Source organism: Cupressus sempervirens, chromosome 1, assembly GCF_028749045.1.
Source record: "Cupressus sempervirens isolate cs-2001-9-10 chromosome 1, ASM2874904v1, whole genome shotgun sequence".
NCBI lineage: Eukaryota > Viridiplantae > Streptophyta > Pinopsida > Cupressales > Cupressaceae > Cupressus > Cupressus sempervirens.
The window spans coordinates 462,103,602-462,125,306 of record NC_143118.1 but is presented as its reverse complement, the minus strand read 5'-3'; the positions used below and the strand labels follow the sequence as shown (position 1 = coordinate 462,125,306).

The 21,705-nt window shown below is 32.7% G+C and overlaps 1 pseudogene; it reads left to right on the top strand.

The window, feature by feature from the left end:
* Positions 1-230: 230 nt before the first annotated feature.
* On the top strand, positions 231-7,316 carry LOC149578300 (uncharacterized; annotated as a pseudogene).
* Positions 7,317-21,705: the final 14,389 nt, after the last annotated feature.

Here is a 21,705-nt window from a genome sequence, read left to right as displayed (position 1 = left end):
GAGGAACACCCTCAAGAAAATCATAAACTATGTACTACCAAGTTTCCTCATGAGGACCTTATTCAAAAAATTGTTGCTGAGGGGGATGTAGCTAAAAAAAATCCAAGTTTGATGATGTGTTGAGGATAGAGAGGGAGCTAAAGAGAATAGATCCCAACTTCAAAGGTTTTCACCTAGATGTTCCTTACCCACAAAGAATAAGGAAGATGGTGACCAACCATGTTAAAATTATGCCACAAATGCCAGAGGAACCACTTGGAGAAGAAGAGAGGGTGAACCCTGATAGCCCTGAACCTAATGTTACCCTAGAGATTGAAGAAGATGAGCTTGCTGAGGCATCATGGGTCACCAAAGGAAATGAGAGGTAGAAGCTTGTGAACATCACTGAGAAAGAAAAATAGAGAAAACTATAGATCTTGCCTTGTAAAAGTTAGTACTTTGCTAACTTAAGACATAATTACATCCAAGATAGAGTCACTATAGTAGAGAACACATTGATTGACCTGGAACTAGTAGCAACAAGGTTGGATGATAGGATCATCCAAGCCCAACAATTCATAGAAGATGATGAATTCATCAAATTTTCTAAATTCAAGAGATTCTTGTATAAAAATAAAGCAAAGTGAGCTAGTGTTAAAGATGAAACTAGGAGAATAAGATTAAATGAAGTAGGAATTAATTGACAAACTGCATGCTTATGATATTGAAAGTGAAGTCATGACTCTTGAGGAGGAAATGGATCTAGTATAAAGGAGTGGAATTCTATTGGTGCCTAGTTGGGATTTAGAACAAGCATTTATGCTTGACAAAATAAGGAGACAAGAGAGTGCCATCTCATATGAGGCATATGGTGCTGGTGGACTACAAAGAGGATCTAGATTTAACATTAACACCAAAGCCCAAGTTAATGGATGTATGGAGCACAAAATAAGGCAACATGATTGTATGGATTCTACAAGGTACCTTAGTTATATAGATCTCCAAGGCCTTTAAACACTTCTTAGTTATGAATGAGGCCAAGGTAGAGGAGATAGAAACAAGGTTATCCAAATCCTTCCATGACTACATTGATGTCAAGAAGCTCTATGAGGATGAGCTCAAGAAGAGCCATGTTTACAAGGAGAAAATAGAAGAGCTTGAGGCTAAGGCTCAAGGATTGGAAATTGAAGTTGCCTCTCTCAGAGAGAAACTATCAAATACAAAACATGCCTACTGTAGAATAGAGCAAGGAATAGGAGATTCAAGAACAACCATCCAAGGTCACAATAGAGACAAATACACAGAAAAATGAGTTGGAGGTAGAGGATACAAAGCCTAGAAGGATGAGCATTGATGTTCCACCAACACAAAAACATAATGAGGTAAGGACAACTATCTTTATATCTATGATAGACCACATAGTTGAAACTCTAAAGAATATATCTCAACATGCCCATACATTGTATGTTTCTTTACAAGATGCTGAGTAACTTTGCAATGAAGCTCTTGCAGGATTGTCACCCACATTCAATCTTGGGGGCCATATATTCAATTCTTAGAGAGGCTTATTATGTTGATGTCTAAAAAGTGGGATTTTCCTAATAAGATTATTATAGTGAAGGAAGGCCTAGCGATGAAAAAGGAATTAATTGGCTTCTTTACTAGAAAAATGCAAAAAATACAAGGAAAATTAACAATTTTATATTAGGGAATTGAGCCATGTATTCCACCCATTTTGGATACAAATAGTAAGTTGAGAGATTGGCGGGAGTTGTCTAACTCCTTCAATGTAGTATTAACTTAGGAAACCACATTATAAATTTTTGAAGATAATAGTGATGTCCCATTCAACAATTTGATTGACTCCTTGTTCAAGGCTGAAATAGATTTAAATAAGTTTTCAATGGAGTCAAAATTTATAACACATGTTAGGTGGATTAAGGCCACAAAGGACTTATAAGAATTTAAATCAATTGAGTGGCCCACCAAAAGAGAGATCTATGTTTGGGAAGCGGTGAGAGAGATTAATGCTATGCTGACAGGAGGTAGTTGAATATTTACTTGTTGAAGACATAGAATTAAAGTTAAAACTCTAGCAATAAATAGCCAATTGCTAACTTTACAAATACTTCCTATTTTTGGTTCAAGTGCAAAGGAATATCTTAATTATAACTTTTTGTACATGTCTTGCCACTTTTCTCTTCCATTAAGGTTTTGACATATGTCCTCCTCACATCTGAAGCTTGTTGTAATCCTTTATAAGGATTTCCAAGATGTGGAGTAGAGGTTGGAAGTTTGTAGAAATTTCAATTTTTATGTCATTTATAGTCAATCCAATTTTGTTTATTATATGAATGCATTCAGTCTTGTAAACTTGAAGATACAGTGAATACTAATAATCAAGTTGCCAAGTTATGAGTTATATTTTGAGTCTATATTAGTATTGTATTCATTTTTCAAAGGAAATTAATACAAATGGAAGCTTTGCATATCCGTGTCTCTAAGTTTTGTCTCCTTTTTCATATATTTGTGATCTTGGGATTAAAGTGAACAATGTGCTTTCAATTTAATAGAATTTGGATGAATTTTATGTCTCTTATTGATTGCTTTTAGTTCAAAGAATTAAGTAATTTATTTTAGTAAATGATAGGGTTTTGGGTTTATGAGAGGGATATGATAAGAATGAAATTCAAAGTTCACTATTGACAAATTTAAGTGCAAGTTAATTAAATAAGTCAAATTTTATTGGTTTTGACTATATATAACAATGGATACGACATTGATCAATTAATTTTAGTTACAAATTGATGATTCATATGGTTGTAGAATACATATATCAACCAAAAGTCAATTTTCCATTTATGTAATGAGGAACTAAAGTAGCTAGTCAATCCTTATTTGTAATAACTCCTCTTTTGGTTATAACTGGCTACTGTAATCAAAGAGTTTACTACAAATCTAAGAAGAAATTGTAACCAATATCTGTTATAAGGGATAAGTTTTAAAGAAGAAGTATAAGTAAGTAAGTGTCTAAAGAGAGAATACAAATAACTAGTCACATTCATATCCTTGAGGTGCACCCACCTTGGCCCTATAGAGCTTAAAATGTAGAGAGTCTATTGTACTCTGTTGAAGTTGGTTCAAAGTTGAGATTAATCTTGCTGTGTATGGGTCCTAGCTAATCCTTAGACTTGTTTTCATTTTGTGCATCTTGATTTGGGTTTAGAGAAACCTGGTAGTCCAAAAAACACCAATAGAAGTAATATAAGACTCATTTAGTGGTTAGATTGATTAGATGTCAAAAGTTGTAAGAAGTTGCAAAGTTGCTTTAGAACTTGTAAAATGTTTGCATTAAAAGTTGTCAATGGTTTTGAATTTTAAACCATTCAACATCCTTAGAAGGAGGGTTGAATTAGTTGTATCCAATTGAAAGATATTTATATACCCTATTATGGTTGAGAGGTAGGAAAAGTCAATGGAATAGAATGTGAAAATTTAGTAAAATAATGATTCTCAATAATTTTCCTATGAGTTTTGAGAGTTAATGTGGAGAACAACATAAGATCTTTGTTTTGGCTAATCTTTGTCCTTACAAGATAGAATGAAGAACTTGAAACTTATGTTTAATGATCGCAACCCACAATACATAAACTTCAAACCTAAGAAAGTTATCAATCTCTTGGCTAACTAGACATCATCTATAAAAATAAAAATTGTCACTCCATCGTGACTGGAGTAAAAAAGGAGTAGTGAATATAATTCTTACATCTTTCATCATAGCTTCTATGGTGACTAATGTGTATGACACCCAACACCTATAGGGGAATATTACATTTATAAGATTAAGTCATAAAATTTTTATCCCCCAATCCTATTGCTTTGCACAACCCAACTATTTTAATGATAATTAACTTTTTCCCTAATTTGAGGTCATGTATTTCTTTCATGCATGCAAGATATCTATCTCATGCCAAAGGTCCTTTCCATTATTTTCTACCTGATCCATTTCATTTCTCAGTATATTATTAGCTTGGATATGAATCTACTCATCATTACCTGATATTGGCTAGAAGTTTGATCATTTTTTAGGTTGGTTGATTAAATTGTAGTACCGACTACATCAGTTCTTCAATTGGAAATCTCTTTGTTGGAAATTTAGATGAATTGCTTTCTATTTAATGAATTCTTGCAAAATTTAGAAGGGAACAAATATTTCTAAAATATCTTTTATATGCTAAATTCTCTTGACATGATCAAACTGACTTTGGTATAGAGGTATCCTGGACATTCATTTTATGATGGAAGATGGAAGTTCTGAGGCATTGGAGAATTCTAGTGCTATGATAAATACATGCAAGGACATTTCTTTACTAGATTACTTAAATGGTTAGTACCAGATTCTTGCATTTCTGAGTGCCTCAATTATTGTCAAATTACTAATTCCTACACAATTTATAATCTCCTTCAAAGATTTTATGTCATAGGATGGAAGACTTGAAGAAAATTGCATTTTAGGAAGGGAAGCTTGAATGGGGGTTCACTAGGCCATAAGGTGCTGGTAGCTACAACAACTTTCCTTTGGGGGAACCATTTTTTAAGGATGGGCAAGGAACATTCTTGTCAGATTATGGGCAGTTCTTCCTAGTATTTCTAGCTTTCTTTTGAATAATGAGTGTTTCTGTGCATTTATTTTGTATATATATATATATATATATATATATATATATATATATATATATATATATATATATATATATATATATATATATATATATATATATATATATATATATATATATATATATATATATATATATATATATACCACTAAAATGCATATTATCTTTGAATTTGTTTAGAAGTGCTAATGAATAAAATAAGAAAGTATGATACTTCAATGATAGTCATTTCCCATAGAGATGATGGTTTAAAAATTTAAAAGAAGATCATAGAGGGATTTAGTAACGTTAGTGACAAAATGTGCTTTTATATTTTAATTTTTTGATAGGGATGAAGTTATCTGGAGATGGAAGAGTTAAGAACATCTCATATTTGCATATTGAATCTAAGAAACAATAAAAAAGCTTAATTTTAGCTTTTTGTAGGAGTGGTATAGTGGAAAGCTAGTTGAACATGCTAATTATATCCTTAGTAAAGTTGTTAAGGTATTGAAAGCACACCAAAGAGATGCACCGGACTTGGTTCTATTAGTGGCAAAAATAATTGGAATACATTGGTGGTATCATATAGAGTCTCATGTAGTAGAGCGTACTATTGGGTATTATAACACTGTCTACAATAATGGTTATGACTCAATAGTTGCAGTCTTTGCAAGACATGGGAAAGCAATTAATGTCACATTTGAAAGGGATAGGAATGGAAGGAATGATAAGTTGTTTGAGATGGATATTTCCTCTAACGAAATTACTAGTTTCATTCCTTTGGATCACTATATTGATGGGAAGTTGCAAATAGTCATACTGCTTGATGTCTTCCTCTTTGGCCCCATTCCTAAGGTGTCAGGAAACTACATGTCTCTTACTAGACTACATATGGGTTGGATTTTTCTCAATGGATCCATTCCTAAAGGTCTTACGAACCTTCCCAAATGTAATTTGATTGAACTACAAGATAACTATATGAGTGGTAGCATTCTAGAGAAAACTGCTATCACAATGGGCTTAGGTAAATTAGTCTTATTGAACAATATGCTTTTAGGCCATCTTCCTACATCAATAGGAAATTTCTCAGGTCTCCAAATCCTCCTTCCAAATAGAAATGAATTCACTGGTAGTATTCCTTCATAGATTAGAATTTTGAAACATCAGTCTAACATGGATTTTTGTAGTAATATATTTCCCTTTGGAGATTGGATGCTATAAGCTTTTAACCTTCATCGATTTGAGTGGAAATGAGTTGATAAAAAAAACCTCCTTGAAGATAACCAAGCCATGGATTCTCAATTATCTGAACATCTCTAGAAATCATCTTGTTAAAAGTATTCCAAGAGAGGTTGAAAACATGTTGAGCTTAATGTCTATGGATTTTCCTACAACAATCTTTCTAGTCTAGTTCCAAGTATGGGATAGTATAGTTAATTCAATGCAACATCCATTGTTGGTGACATTGATCTTTTTGGAACATATTTGAGTCCATGCCATGAGAACTCTTCTCCAACACAAGCTGATATGAAAGGTCCATTATCCTCAACTTTTAAGCTAGTCTTAATCATAGGTCTTCTTATTTGTTCCATGTTGTTTTCAATTTCTTCCATCATTAAGGAAAGGGCTCTAAAGAAGGACAACACTCCAAGGCAATGGAAGCTAAGTGCATTCCAGAGGCTTGATTTTTCTTGTGAAGATGTTCCAGAATACCTAAAGGATGACAACATTATAGGCAAAGGTAGAGCTAGACTAGTATACAAGGGCTTCATGCTCAATGGAGGGGAAATAGCAGTAAGAAGGCTTCCTAAAAATGGTAGAGGAATACCCTTGCACAACCATGGATTAAAAGTAGAGATTGAGATGATGGAAAAAATTTGCCATTGATATATAGTGAGACTTCTTGGCTACTACTCTAACTAGAAAATCAATTTGTTGGTATATGAATATATGCCAAACAAGATTCTTGGGGGGAGCTCTTGTATGGTTAAAAAAGTGGTCATTTCATTGGGATACAAGGTACAAGATTGCACTGGAGGCTGCCAAGGGGTTATGCTACCTTCACCATGATTTCTCTCCACTTAGTATTCACAGAGATGTCAAGTCCAACAACATACTTTTGGATTCCAACTTTGAAGCCCATGTTGCTGATTTTGAGCTTGCCAAATTCTTCCAAGACTTTGGAGCATCTGAATACATGTCTACACTAGCAAGCTCCTATGGCTACATTGTACAAGGTAGCTTATATTTATGTGCATTTATCCAGAGTATGTGTACACATTAAAAATGGATGAGAAGAGCAATGTATATAGCTTCAGTGTAGTTCTCTTAGAGCTGTTTATAGGAAGAAGGCTTGTTGGAAAATTTGGTGATGGAGTGGACATTATTTAATGGATGAGAAAGATTATAGACTCTACAACTAAAGGAGTTCCCAAGATCATAGATGTAAGGCTCTCTAGTGTTCCATTGCATGAGGTGATGCATGCATTTTATATGGAAATGCTTTGTGTTGAGGAGTAGAGTTTGGAGAGACCAAAAATGAGAGAATTTGTACAAATTATCTCTAAGCCTCTAAAGATAAAGCCCACCAATGACAATGCTAATGAATTTGTCAAGGGAACTTCACCAATTGAAGACATCAAGGAGTCCAAGGATTCCACAACATCTAGTGACTAAAGCTACTAGATTTTCATTGGATAACATTGACAAGGAAAAGGAGTCATTGTCTTCTAGTAGTAGGATGGAGGTCAAATGGGAACCACAAACACAACCTTCAATGTTAAGTGATATACTAACAAAATGCAAGGATTAAATTTTTTTCCCCAAGATTTTGTTAGACCAAGGAAAAGGAAGATGAAAAATGTTGTAATATATAATTCATAAATTATGATAATAAGTTTCAAAGGCAATCATCCTAAATCAATAAGGTGTCTACCTAGCTATTGTATCAACATTCTACATGATGATGTGATTTTGTACTAAATTTATATTAAAATGGGTCAAATTTGATAAATAACACTTTTGTACTCATTTATGGACTCATCCAATGCATTTAGGCATTTAATTTTTCCAAAGAAATATGTTTATATAGAAATTTAAGAAAATATTTAAGTGTTTCAATTTTTTTTGAGTTACAAATTTGTGGTCTGCCAAACTTTTGTTGAGTTAGTGTATCAACTATGTGAAAAATATAGAAACTTGATAGGTTTGTCAACTTTCTATATTAGTAATGACTTGTACATACCATTTAGTTCCTTTTTATTACATGTTTTTCTTATGCCATTCAAGAGATTTACATCTAAACGGATTTATTATTATTGTTGCTTTCATATAGTAGTATTCCAACTAGTATTCTCTTTTGTTGCATTGCATGGCCTATCCTTTGTTGGAGCTACTTTTTTAATTTGAGAAGTCCTAGAGATATTGTCATGGATGAATGCATTGAAGAACTCAAAGAGGACCTACACCTTTTTCTCTTAAATTAAAATACCTTGTCATTTATTTGTCAAAGAGAGTTATCCATTTTTTCTCCCCTTTCTGGAAGATGTTCTACTATTATTTTGATTAGGAACCTCAAAACCCTTTATTGTTACACTATACTTTATGATCAAGTGTCTACACATTTTCTTGTAATCCATATAACTCCATTGTGAAATAAAAAAATAGTCACCAATAGTGTACTATTATCTTCAGATAGATTGAACATATCAAAATTTATTAAACTAAGTAAAGATAATAGCAAAGGTTGTAGGCAGTAATTTTCTAAAATAAACATTTAGTTACTTTTTAAAATGTTGTATAACATTTTTAGCACACATTTTTAGATGTGGCTAACAAAGAGATCAACAAAAAATTAAAAAGAATAAAGTTGATTAACAAAATGAGGTGATAGAATCCATAGAGACACATAATATGAACCAATATTATGTCCAATAACTTGGGACTGGTTCTCACTAAGAAATCCATCATAGTAAAATTTCTAAGTTTTAACAAGATATTTTAGCCACACTTGAAAACACAAAGACCCTATCCCTCTAGATTATTGTAATATGCAAGAAAATCAAGTTTTCATGTGTATTATCTATCAAGATGCAAAAAATGTGCAATGCAAGAGAGGAGGTAAAACCTTGAAGGTCCATCCAAATCTTTGTGATTATGGAAGTAACACTCCTTCACTTCTGAAATGCCAAGAGAATATATATAAAAACCTACATTCAAGAAATATAATCAGTCTATAACCTATAGATTAAATTTAATTTGTGCATGAACTCCAACAAAATCATGAGAAACAATAATTTAAAAAGGTTCATTCTTACTAGAATAAATACAAGCATATCCAAATGAAGAATTACAATAAATTGTATTGTAAAATCATAGTTTGCAATAGGAAAAAATAAGAGACATTAAATTTGGGTTGACTTTCTAAGTCATATTTAAGTGAGTCTTTAGTCACTTGAAAAATGAAATGTATTTACATATGCTATGCTTATTTTGACTCTCAAGTGTTTTAAAAGGAACACAAGATTCACATTACCTCTAGGACAAATATCATGAGGCATCAATTTTGAGATTTTTTGAATACTCCTAGCCTAAAAATATGGAGGACTCAAGATTCAAGTGAAAGACATTGTAAAAATGGAGCTCAATGCATAAAAAGTCTAATTATACAAAAGAAATGAGTTGCTTTTCATATTTCCTTCATAGGAAAATTACAATCAGAGTTTGTGTACTTGGAATGACAAGTGAAATTTGTGTGATATTTTAGAAAAGTTTTGATAAAACCTTCATAAGCAAGATCTAAACCTTAAGAGACCTATGTCAGAAAAAACTCATGGCTTAGATTGAAAATGAGCGAAATGAGAGGTTGCGGGCTTTTTTTTGGAGGTTTTACATGAAGTTGTTGGTTAAAGTTTTTTTCCTTTATTTTATTTTTTCCATGTTGAGATATTTTGCACCTTGATGGGCTCAAATAAAAGTTACATCTAAGTGTGATTTATCATATGGATTATAAAAATGTATCTATAAAAGAAAGTACAAGAAAAAATGTAAATTCAAAAAGAACTACTTAAAGTTACATTTCTAAAGTTGTTATGATAGTTAAAGTATGTAAATAAAAATGTAAAACATAATTTTATTGTGTGTCTAATGCAAAGAACTAATAAAATGTTGCTTAGTGACACTAAATTTTAGTTCTTGATGCATCAACTAACAAAGTTTGTAGTCACTTATTTAGTCATTTATTTGGTAGTTTATTTAGTATTTTATGCTTAGTTGACTAATTATCCAACCACTTATTTAGTCATTTGTTTGGTATTCTATTTAGTCAGTTATATTTGTTTAATCTTGTGTTTTTAACTAGTGATCATATTAGTCACTTATTTAGTCACCTATAGCTGTAAATTACAAAGAATTAGTAGAATGTGATCAATTTTAGTCACATGACTAAAAGTTTTAGTCATGTGACTAAATTTTTTAGTCACATATTTCCTAAATTTTACTAGTGAATCCTTCACAGTCATATCCTTCTATTTAAGATTCTACAATCTTTAAACAAATTCAAGTTCATAATCAATAAGGATGAACTTAGCCTTCAATTTTGTCACCATCAACTTCCACCTTGTGATCTTCATTTCACATTCTTCTCTATTGCTTTGCAATTATTTCCATCATAAAGCAACATAGCCTTTCAAATTAGTTTGTGCCAACCCCACTTTGAGTGGATCTCCAATACCCTCTAACTCAAAGTAGTCTTCCAAATCACCAATCCAATCAATTAGGTCTTCAATATGCAAAGTACTTGAGAAATTAGAAACATCTATATACACTTTAGCTTCAAGTGAGATACATATATATCCAACCTATGAGATCTATCTTCCATAGGTCTCTCCACTTGATCAACTCTATCTTTACCACTAGATCTAGCAACTTCAAAGTCTTTAGCAACTTCCTCATTACCATCTTCAGTACCCACATTCATAGGTACACCAATAATAGATCTTATGATCTCATTCCTCATCAACCCCATCTTAGATATGAAATATGGGCTAACCTTCTCTAAAATTATAGTCTCCACAACATCACAAAGATCATCAATCACCCTAGGATCCAATCTTCTTAGAGCCATCTTTCAAGATCTTTGCAAACCTAAAGCAACAAATCTACAAGATCAAGCAAATCCAACCTTTGCTTTGATACTACTTGATGTAGTATAAGGTAGGAGAATCCCCAAAGGAGATTTCCTATCCCCCAATAAATAACCACACAATGGAATATACATTATAAAATAGAGATTTAGATCAATTGCAATAAATATTCTCAAAATGGAATCATTTGATTTACATCCAACATGCCTGATTGTAAGGCCTTTTAGGTTATGGACAAATACATCAAAAATTACAATAAAAATTCTACAAGACCTCACAAGATCCAACCACTAGCTAGTTCAAACCCAAAATTTGGTAGAGAACCTCAAAAAGAATCTAAACTTGTGCTATTAAGCCACCAAGCAACCTTCTTGTTTCCCAAGCCCACACTTGCTACTAGCTCTACTAAACTTCACTCTTATTTACTACATGTTCTCCATGCTAAAAGAATAATGACTCTAGGATCCACAAGGCCCTCTACTTATACTAAACCAAGCCACAAGTTTTCCTAGCTACAAGTTACATTACATAAACCTTGACATTAAATAAACCCTCAAGCCACAAGTTGGCTTGGCAACAAACATTAAATACATAAAATAATTAAATACTTAGGACAAGCCCCAAGTTTACAATGCTTAACTAACTCATATGAAAAGATAAGAGTATACAAACTTAGGCATAGGTCCATGTGCCATCTAATGATCCATATCCAAGAGTGCACACACCAGCTCCAATAGATCAAAGTTTGCAGAAATAATCTCCAATGTCTGCTAGTAAATTAGGAACACACTACTTGAAACTGCCAAAACAACTCTAACTCCAAGATGATTACTCCAAACTCTATGCATACTTAGGAAAAGGTATCCCAATGTGCATCAAATATATTCCCATCTACTTAAACCATAACTCCACAAATTTGAGTTGAAAGGTCCTACATACAGGATTGAAAACTATCCAAGGATACTCCTACACCATGGATGCACTATTTGATGAGTTATGAAAAATCCTACATCCTTTTTAAAAGTCCCTTTTATGATTGTATCTTTGAAGTTATGGTTTCACTACTTTGGACTACACAGGTTTCTACTCATTCCCTTTAAGATTTAATTTGTAGAGTGTTGCAGTGGTGGCTTATATCCATTCAGGTAATCAAATTTAGAAAACCCTCTTTATCTCTTGCTACCTTACTATATTTCATATTTTATTTACAAATATGATCAATTAGGAAATTCATCATAGTTTCATATTAAAATATCCATTCATTAAAAAAATAAAAAATACAAAAAATATTGGAAAATTATGATTTTCTCATTATTTAATAGGTTTAATAATCAGAAAATTCTCAAACCAGAAAATGCCTCCTTGTGAAAAATTAAATTCATTTCCTATTGAGCTACCTATTTGGTTAATAAATAGCCTAAAGAAATCTTGGAGTTAATTTCATCAACTTTTAATGAGAGAAATATATTTCAAGTTGCTAATCCAAATAACACACTACACCATCCTATCATCTCCCAAAAGCTATAATCCATGCGCCACAAGCTAGTGATCATCACAACATGAACTAAATGAACTATAGACATAAGATCTACACTCATCTTGCAACACATATCTAATCTCGCATACTCAATAATATCATATATTATCTATACTATTCTAATCAATATCTTGTAACACACATAATCTTAGTCTATCTAACTCCTCTCTAGAAATCCTAAACATATGTTGACATCAATGACAAAACATATATGTCAACAAACATCTAACAACAATTCCAACAAAAAAATCTCCCTTATTATCAACAATCTTTCCAATACTCAACAATATCCCAATTTGGCATTGATGACAACATGTGTCTAAAAAATCATCAATCTAAGAATAGCACCTCAATAACATTTTTTAAATATCCTAAAAAATTCTACCCCTTAGACATAACTCTCTCTAATTAGGAAATACTTCCCTCAGATGGAGTTTTTTTACATAATCTTTCCCACTCTCACATTAATGAAAAAGAGTGCCAAATAATGACAATTTTGAAACAATATCTCCCTTTTAACATAAAACTTATTAAATGTATATATTTGTAATTCCTTTGATATAAGAAGCATTAATTCTACTAAAAGGAAAATCAAGTGTCACCAAAACCAAACTAATCGAAAAGATCTCTCAAACTTATCTATTCTCATTATGACTAATCCCTCTTAGGAGAAATACCAAGTATCAAATCTAAGTGTATGAATATGCATGGATAACCTCTAGACCAATGTTTTCCTACATCAATCGGTGCTTGAAAGGTGGGGCTATCACCCAAGCATACCTATGAGATACTAAAAGATGTCTTTAGACAAAATCTTAGTAAATATATACAAATTTTGTTCCTTAGAGCTTACAAATTCTAATATCACTTCTTTTTTTGCACTTTCTTTCTCAAGATATGATACTTGATTGATATATACTTAGTCTTAGAATGTAATTCTGGATTCTTAGACATATTTCTAGTTCTTATATTATCATAATGTATAACAATAAGTTTATCAAAATTAATACCAATGTCCTTCAACAGTTTCTTCACCCATAGCAATTGTGTACAATTGTTTTCATTAGCTACATACTATACTTCAACAGTAGATTGAGATGTACAGTCTTGTCTCTTTCTCAACTAAGGAACCAATCTCCCACCAAGGAAGATGGCTCATCTACTAGTAATCTTCCTCTCATCAAGGTTACCTTCCCAATCTGCATCAATGTAAGCATACAATATGGAATCCTTACATCTTTCATATCATAATTAATAGTACAAAGTTTCCTTAAAATATCTAAAAATTCTTTTTAGAGATGTAAAGTGAGTTTCCTTAGACTATTTTTGGAATCTTGCAACAATTTCAAAAACATTAGATATGTCTAGTCTTATATGTGCTAGATATTGCAATCCACCTATCATAGATCCCTACCTTGTATAAAAAGTATCAAGTGAATCATTAGTAGAAGTCAACTTAAAACATGTAACCATAGGAGTATCTACAAGTTTACAATTTTCCATTCCAAACTTTACCAACAAGTTTTAAGATATTTAATTTATGGTATAAAGATCCCATCCTTATTCTAAATTATTTTAAAAATATGGAACAACTTGATTATCCTATCATAGATATTTCAAATTAATTCTTCATCTCTTCAAAAAACTTATTACTTATTTCATCATTACCACAAAAAATGATATCATAAACATAGACTTCAACAATCAAAATACCTTAAGGATTAATTCTCAAATAAAAATTTCCATTTTCACCACCTTTCTTGAAACTAGGTTGTAAGAGATACTTTACCAATCTTGCATGCCAAGATCTTGGAGATTGTTTCAGTCCATATAATACTTTCTTCAAGTTGCATACCCTTTCTTCTCAGTATATCAAAGTAAGCCCATCAAGTTTCTTTATGTACACTTCTTCAAGTTCTTCATTCAAGAATGTAGATTTTGCATCCATCTAATAGACTGCTTCAAGTCTAGCCATAGGAGGAAATGTCTCCTTGAAATTATGCCTTCCTATTACAAATATCTTTTACAAAGTAATATTTATTTATTTCTCTCCACTTCACTTTGTTCATTCATTTTATTCTTTAATACCCACTTAGTTCCTATAACATTCTTATCTTTAGGCCTAGGAACCAATTTCTACATATTGTTCTAATTCTTCATGCATTGCTTTAATCTATTATTCATCTTTAAAAGCTTCATCAATACTTTTGGGCTCAACTTGTGAAATCAAAAATAATTCATTCCTCATTCTTGCTCTAGTCATTACACCTCTATTTGTAGGACCAGTGAGCTAATCATCTGAATGATGCAAAAAACTATACCTTAGAGTTATAGGTACTTATCTTGGCTCTTTAATGTGTACATGTATCCCATTATAAATGACTTTGATTTTAATTTGATTCTGATTTGTAAATGCCCAATTTTCTTTACTGCCTGAATTATAGTCAAATGTCCTTTCTTATATCTAAAATCTCTTATCAAATTTCACATTAGAACTTTCAATTATCTTCAATTTTATATTATAAGATCTATATGCTTTTCTCTTAGTTGAATATCCAAGGAATTGTTAGAGGTACAACTATGGAACAATTTTTATGTTGTCATTGATGTCAAACCTTACTGGTAAGACATTTACTAATAGTGTAGAGTGTCATATCATTTGATTGATGAAGAGGTTTTGAAAAGAAGATATCATGAGATGACCTAGTGAAAGTTTGAGTTGAGATGTTAAAGTGTGATGGAATTAAAAATGGGTACTTATAAGTTGGTACATGACAAGATAATATATTGTTTATTCATTACAATAAGGAAGAAAGATCAGTTGACTGTTGAGAAGAAAAAAATTTAATTGAAGCAACCAAACTAATATGCTTAATTGAGTATCTAAAGCAGAAGATTAAGGAACTTAACCATTATTGTGAAGAATAATGTTAGCCAAGTATCAATATTGTCCAAATGAAAAAGAATGCCAAGTGACAATAAGGATCAAGTTGCATAGTGTAAATTGAGCAAGATAGTTTAGTGATGAACAAACAACATGATATAGTTATGACCGAGTGTCAACAAACCAACAATTTGAGAATGAATCAAGATTTATAGTTGACAGAGTTGAATTCTCAAAATAATCAAAATGTGTTGATGATAAAGAGTGATGAGATAGATTATTTAATGCATGGAAAAGATTAGTTGAGTGATAAAAGGCTAATATTTGAGGAAAGGATTCTAGAAGTTTCAAGAAGGAAGATGAAGAATTTTTTTTTGGCTAGATTCATTGACTCTATTGAATCTAATTGTAACCCTAAGATCTACGGTTATATTTAAGAGGAAAAATTTCTAAGCTACCCATTTAAGGAGGCATATGAGATATTTAATGAGGTTGTTGGACTAGAATTTGTAGAGACAAGGGGAGAACATACTTGCAAAGGAGAAGTGCGACATTTTTGATGTGGGAGATTGATTTAAGAGCTTCCAAGAAGATTTGAGTTGTTAAGAGAGATGGAGTCTAATCAATGAACTAGGATTGAGCTGAATGGATATTTGGATTTGCAAAGTGAGTTGTATGTTATTAGATCAAACCTAGCTATTACTTTCTAATCATTATGGTAGTAGTAAAATCCTTTTGATTAAGGTTGACCTAACAATCATTTGTAAATCCTTTAATAAGGTGAGATTCTAAGGGAATGTTATAAAGTCCTCTAATAAGGCCACTCATAACAAGGTGATTATGTCCTTTGACATGGTCACACCTAACACTATGTTTTGTAACCTTTATCTAGGTTAGCTCCTAACAAAGCTCACTTCAAAAGAGTGAAAAGTGGTAGAATGCTACTTGGTGGTTTTTTCCAAAATAGGTTTCCATGTTAAATTCTTGTGTCAAAAATTTGTGTGGATGTTTGTTATGTGTTTATGCTACTTATTGCTTTTAAGTTTGAAGTTTATTATTAATTGTGATGTTACTCTGCTAGTAAACACATTGAAAAAAAAGATAAAATGGAACGAATAAGTTAAATTATGATGAAAATTTTTATTTTATATGTTGTTCATGAGTTTGATTAAGTTTTTTGAAGTTATTAAAAGTGGATTCTATACATCTAGACCTGAGGATAACTGATTCACCCCACCTTCTTAGTTATTCTAAATATTCTAACAATTGGTATTAGAGAATTGGTGCTTGTGTGAAAGTTTGAAATAATTAAAGCTAAAGATAAAGATGTATAAGAGAGAGGTACCCAAGTTGAGAAAGGAAAAATTCTCATCATGGAAAAGAATGATGAAGTTGTATTTGTCTAGTATTGGAGATTCTACACTTTATTATCTAGAGAATGATTATATTGAAGTTCATAGACCTATGGCAATTGAGAAAATGAAAGAGAATCAAGAGCATAACCAAATGATTGTTGAAATCACATCCTTCTTGAGCCATTATAAATTTGAAGAAGTGAAAGACTGTGAAAATGTAAAGCAAGCATGCATCAAGGAGACAAAAATATGTTGAGAACTAAGAAAAAAATATTAAGAGAAAAGTTTGATGACATAAATATGAAGGAAGGTGAAAATGTGGTACAATATGTTGGGAGAATCAAAGAAGTGTTGAATTCTTTCAGGAGTGCTAGTGGTATCATATCTAAGCAAATAATGATCAACAAGATATTGAGAACATTACTTCCTATCTATGCTATTGGATTTTTTGTAGTCCAAGAAATTAAATGGACACCTAGTAATGATATGAAATTGGATAGTATAGTTGGTAGAATCATAGCTTTTGAGTTGAATTTTTTTGATAATTACACACCTACTAATGTTGAAAGTGCTTTCAAAGAAAAATTGACTCTTGATGAATCTAGAAGAAATAAGGAAAGAAAGCATGTGGATAGTGGGAGTGAATTGGACAATGAACTTGAGGCATAATGGGCTAAAAGGATACCAAGAGGAAAGGGAAAATACAAAGGTAAATTCCCTATTATTTATTTTACATGTAACAAGGTTGGCTATATTGGAGCAAGGTGTCATGTCAGAGAAGAAAATGATGAGAGGAAGGATAGTAAATATCAAGGAAGGAGAGAAAATAGAGACAATCAAGGAAATAAAGATTACAAGGGAAAATGTAAGAAATCTTGTTACATTTTTAAAGAAACTACTGATAGTGATAATGATGAAAATGATGAAGAAGTTTTCTATGGTGGTGTGAAAGATGAATTTGATGATAAAATGTATGGGAAAATTGCTTTAATTTCACATATAAGAAATAATGATAGATGCATAATTGATAGTGAATATTCACATCACATGACTGGTGATACAAGAAAGTTTGATAAGGTGGTAAACTATAGTGGAAGTAGTGTTAATTGTGGAAATGATGCACCATGTTTTTGATTAAGTAAAATAGGTTTTACAAGGATCATGAAACCCAAAAATTTTTACAACATATCTGAAATAGAAATATTAAGAAAAATCTAGCTAGAGAGAATCTTCTTATCAAAAGCCAAACTTAAACAATAAGCCTGCAACTAGGAAACAAAAGTCCAGCTACAATAGAAAAAGAAAAAACCAGCTACACAAGGAAAATATGAGACAAGAAAGTAGCACTAACTATTAGTTCTCTCTATCAAGAACCTGTAGGGTCTTTGTAGCTTCATTGGTCTTCCTGTTGTCTGCATCCACCTGGTCTTGGTTCTAAGCATCCATTGGGTCCTTGGTTTCTTTTGAATCATCCTCAACCTGCCTAATGTCCAAGCTAGCCTTCTCCATCTTTTCCCCACCAAATCTAGTACTCATCAAAGATTCACCCAAACTATTAATGTTCTCATTCAGGGTGTTCAAAGTGGCAATCACTTGATTAGCTAGGTTTTGATGGGAGAACTCCATCCTTTGGATTCTTTATTCAACCTTGGTGATTTTTTCCTCTTGGTCAACATTGTGTTCCTAGACATTGAAGTGCCATTGGCTTCCATCCTGGTTTCTCTCCTCTTCATTGTGCCCATGTTCCCTACCAATTTTTTGGCTTCCTTCCTGGCTTCTTTTCCCCTTAAGGTCTTCAATTTCATGGAATAACCATATGATAGACCAAAAATTGTCTATCATGCTATTCTTAGCATTGTTCAAAAGGTTAAGCCCAGTTTCCCTTGCATTATTAGAGATAATGACCAAAGCAGGGTCAATGAGTTCATCATAGTGGGCTTTGCCATCGATGTCCTCCATCACTTGGATATTCAATGGCTCCCTGAAAATCTCCAATTTTGCAGTATTCAAATTAAAATTCCTCCAAGACCTCCTCCTAGTTTTTTTTTATCACCTCCCCACTCTCTTCCAGCTAAATATCTATCTTCCCCTCAGAAGGAGAGGTAGTGGGGCCAGGGCCTAGAATCTCAAGAATTTGGTCATTGGTTTCAAAAGCCTCATTTGCTTTCCTTTTCTTGGGATTCCCTGACATGTTCGCTGAATCTTCCTCCTCCTTTTCACTTTCCCTCCCCTTCTCCTCCTCCTTCTCATCATCCTCCCCCTTCTTCTCTTCCTCTAAGTTTGTATCCTCATCATCATCATTATCCTCCTCCTCTTGAGGCTCAGACTTAGGGGGAATGGGGGGTAAGCCTCTGGGGCTCTTTCTGCAAGGAATGCAGGTAGAGGGAGTTACTTTTCTTTCTTCCTTGGGGGCTTTACCTTTAGAGGAAACATTGTCCTCTTCTTTTGATTTTATGCTATGCACATCCTCAAAATTTGAGCTCCTAGTTTCCTCATATGAACACCCAGTATTACTAAGGCATTTCCCCCTAGTTTGAGTCTTTAGATACTCATAGACTAGGAGGAGTAATCCCTCATGAAGGGCTAGGTTAGTGGTAGGTCTCTTCTTAAAACCCTTGATACCCTTTCTCATGGAGGTGAAAATATAAAAAGGAAAAGAGATTTTTATTCCATGCCTAAAGTGATTAAGCAAAACAAAATGATGCGTTCTACTCCTATCAAATCTAGGGTCCAGGAAAATATATTCAATGCTAATCCTTAGGATATATCTCCATAGATTTTTAACTGACTCCATCTCATAATACATCTCCACATTGATGAGCTTATTCAGCTCCTTTTCATCCTTCACAAAAACTTTGACAGCATTTGTTGACATTTTCTTGTCTCTAAAGAAGTTACTCCCTTCTAGAGGGATCTCTGCAAGCTGGACTATAAAATCTGCATTGACATGGTGGGTGACCCAATTGATTTGGACTCTCTCATTTTTCTAGGAATCCACCATAATCTTGGTGATCCCTACATCAAATCCATGGAGCTTCTCCAGGAATCTAGTGATTTCACCCTTTTCCAAATTATGCCAAACCTTTAGTTTCTTCTTCTAGTTCTCCACCTCCCCTAATGGATCCCTCCTACTTCTCTCCCCTACCATGGTTTCCTCAGGTTCAATAAGCCCCCACCTACTCATAATTTTCTTACAGACCTCAGCCTCCTTCAAAATATGAAACACAAAAATGTTTTTGAAATTATTAGTTTTAATGGTTGTATTCAAGAAAACCCATAAAGCGTGCCATATGTATATGCTATCATGTTTTGAAAAGAGTTTCACATGATTTTCATTAACTCTCACTCTGACGTGCAATCCTATAAATCTTCCCATTATTAATTTTGGTTTTTTTAGTACTTCCCTAGATGTGATCTTGCAGTGTTAAATTATTCACTACTACTAGAAAGTTATCACCTACATGCCATGTCATCATCAAATTTTTGGTAGCCACTTCATTTGCGAACCAGTTGGCAGATGAATTGGGCTCCCAATACACATGGCTGATATAGGTCTTGTTGAACTTACCTAGGTCAGAATTTAACTCCTCAATCACATTCACGATGGTCCAAAAAGGCAGAGAGTTACCATTTAGACAATTTATGATATTTAGAGAATCCCCCTCTAGCCAAAGATTCTCAATCTCAAAAGCTAGGGCCAGTTTAACAATGTGACTAGCAGCATTGGCTTCTACGAAATGGTTCATCTGATGTCCAAGAGGGTGGGAAAAAGCCACAACTCCTCCACCATATCTATTTCCGATGATGCCTCGACTGCCAGCAAGGCCAAGGTTCCCTTTGGTAGCCCCATCAAAATTGGCTTTGTACCAATTTTTAGGGGGAAAAACCCACTTGGCCTCCTGTGTTTTCCTATCCCTGTCCTTTTTCCTTTGTCTGTTGTTCCCACCCTCTTCAATATTTCCTTCCTTTATGATGGCAAAGTTCTCCTTCATTAACCATTCAATTTTCTCAGCAATAAAAAAATCAGGGGATTCCTGTTGGGTAAAAATGAGGTTCAATTGGATGGCCTTTATATGGATATAGTTGAATCAAAAATTACCAATAAAAATGTCAATCTGGGAATTGTGGACTTGCAAGAGATATCACAGCTATTTGCTCAAGGGGTGAAGATAATAAATCAAGAGGTTTATGAATGCAATTACTACTTGTCGATAAATTGAACTGTCTAAATTACCACATATCTAAAACTACTTTTAGAAATGGATTCTAATCTAAATTTCACACCTAGAAACAAAACACAATGTCTTTATGAATGCTATGAATATTATCAACACACTTTAAACAAATAATCACAAATAATTTTAACACTCCTTTAATTAATTAATCCCAAATACTATTAACAATAAATTACAATCTTTTAAACAATTAATCTCAATGAATGCTTGTTGCAGAGTTTTTGTTTAATGTAATATGCTTAGACTGCGATAGGAAGTTGTTTCCAATGGGCTGGTTTCAAATACAAGATGCGGCAAGAAGTTGATAAAGGGCGACAAGGGATATTGTAAATAGTGACAGGAAGTTGTAAGTATTACAGTTTAATGACTAAAAGGATATAGTAAAGTGAATTTAGAAGATGATATTATGAGTGCCAAGGCTGAATGGGAGTGGTAGGAAGAACAGAAGGAATAGACAGAAACATCAAATGATTTCTTTATAAGATTTTCACAGTCAATAATTCTATCAAACAATTGAATTCATGATTAATCAACAAGCTCTACCTAAATTTGATTAGCAAACATATATGGTAACCTTATTATAAATGCACACAATCAAAACTAAGAGAAACACACACAATCAATAAGAAATACTTACAAAGTAATATACTGGAATCTCACCAAGTTTCCCAAGAGGAGGCCCTCCTCTAGTTCGCGAGGTGAGAGATAAAACACCAACTACTACTTAAAAATTGCGCTTAAAAACTTTAGAGATAATCTGGAACAGAGTATTTTTTTATAGATTATCGATTGATATGTCTTTTAATTTACATTCACTTATATAGCCTAAAATCTTTAACCATATTAAAAACTACCTAGAATGGTCATTGGCCTGTTTCCTAAACATGGATAATAGTTTGTTTTGGCCGCTA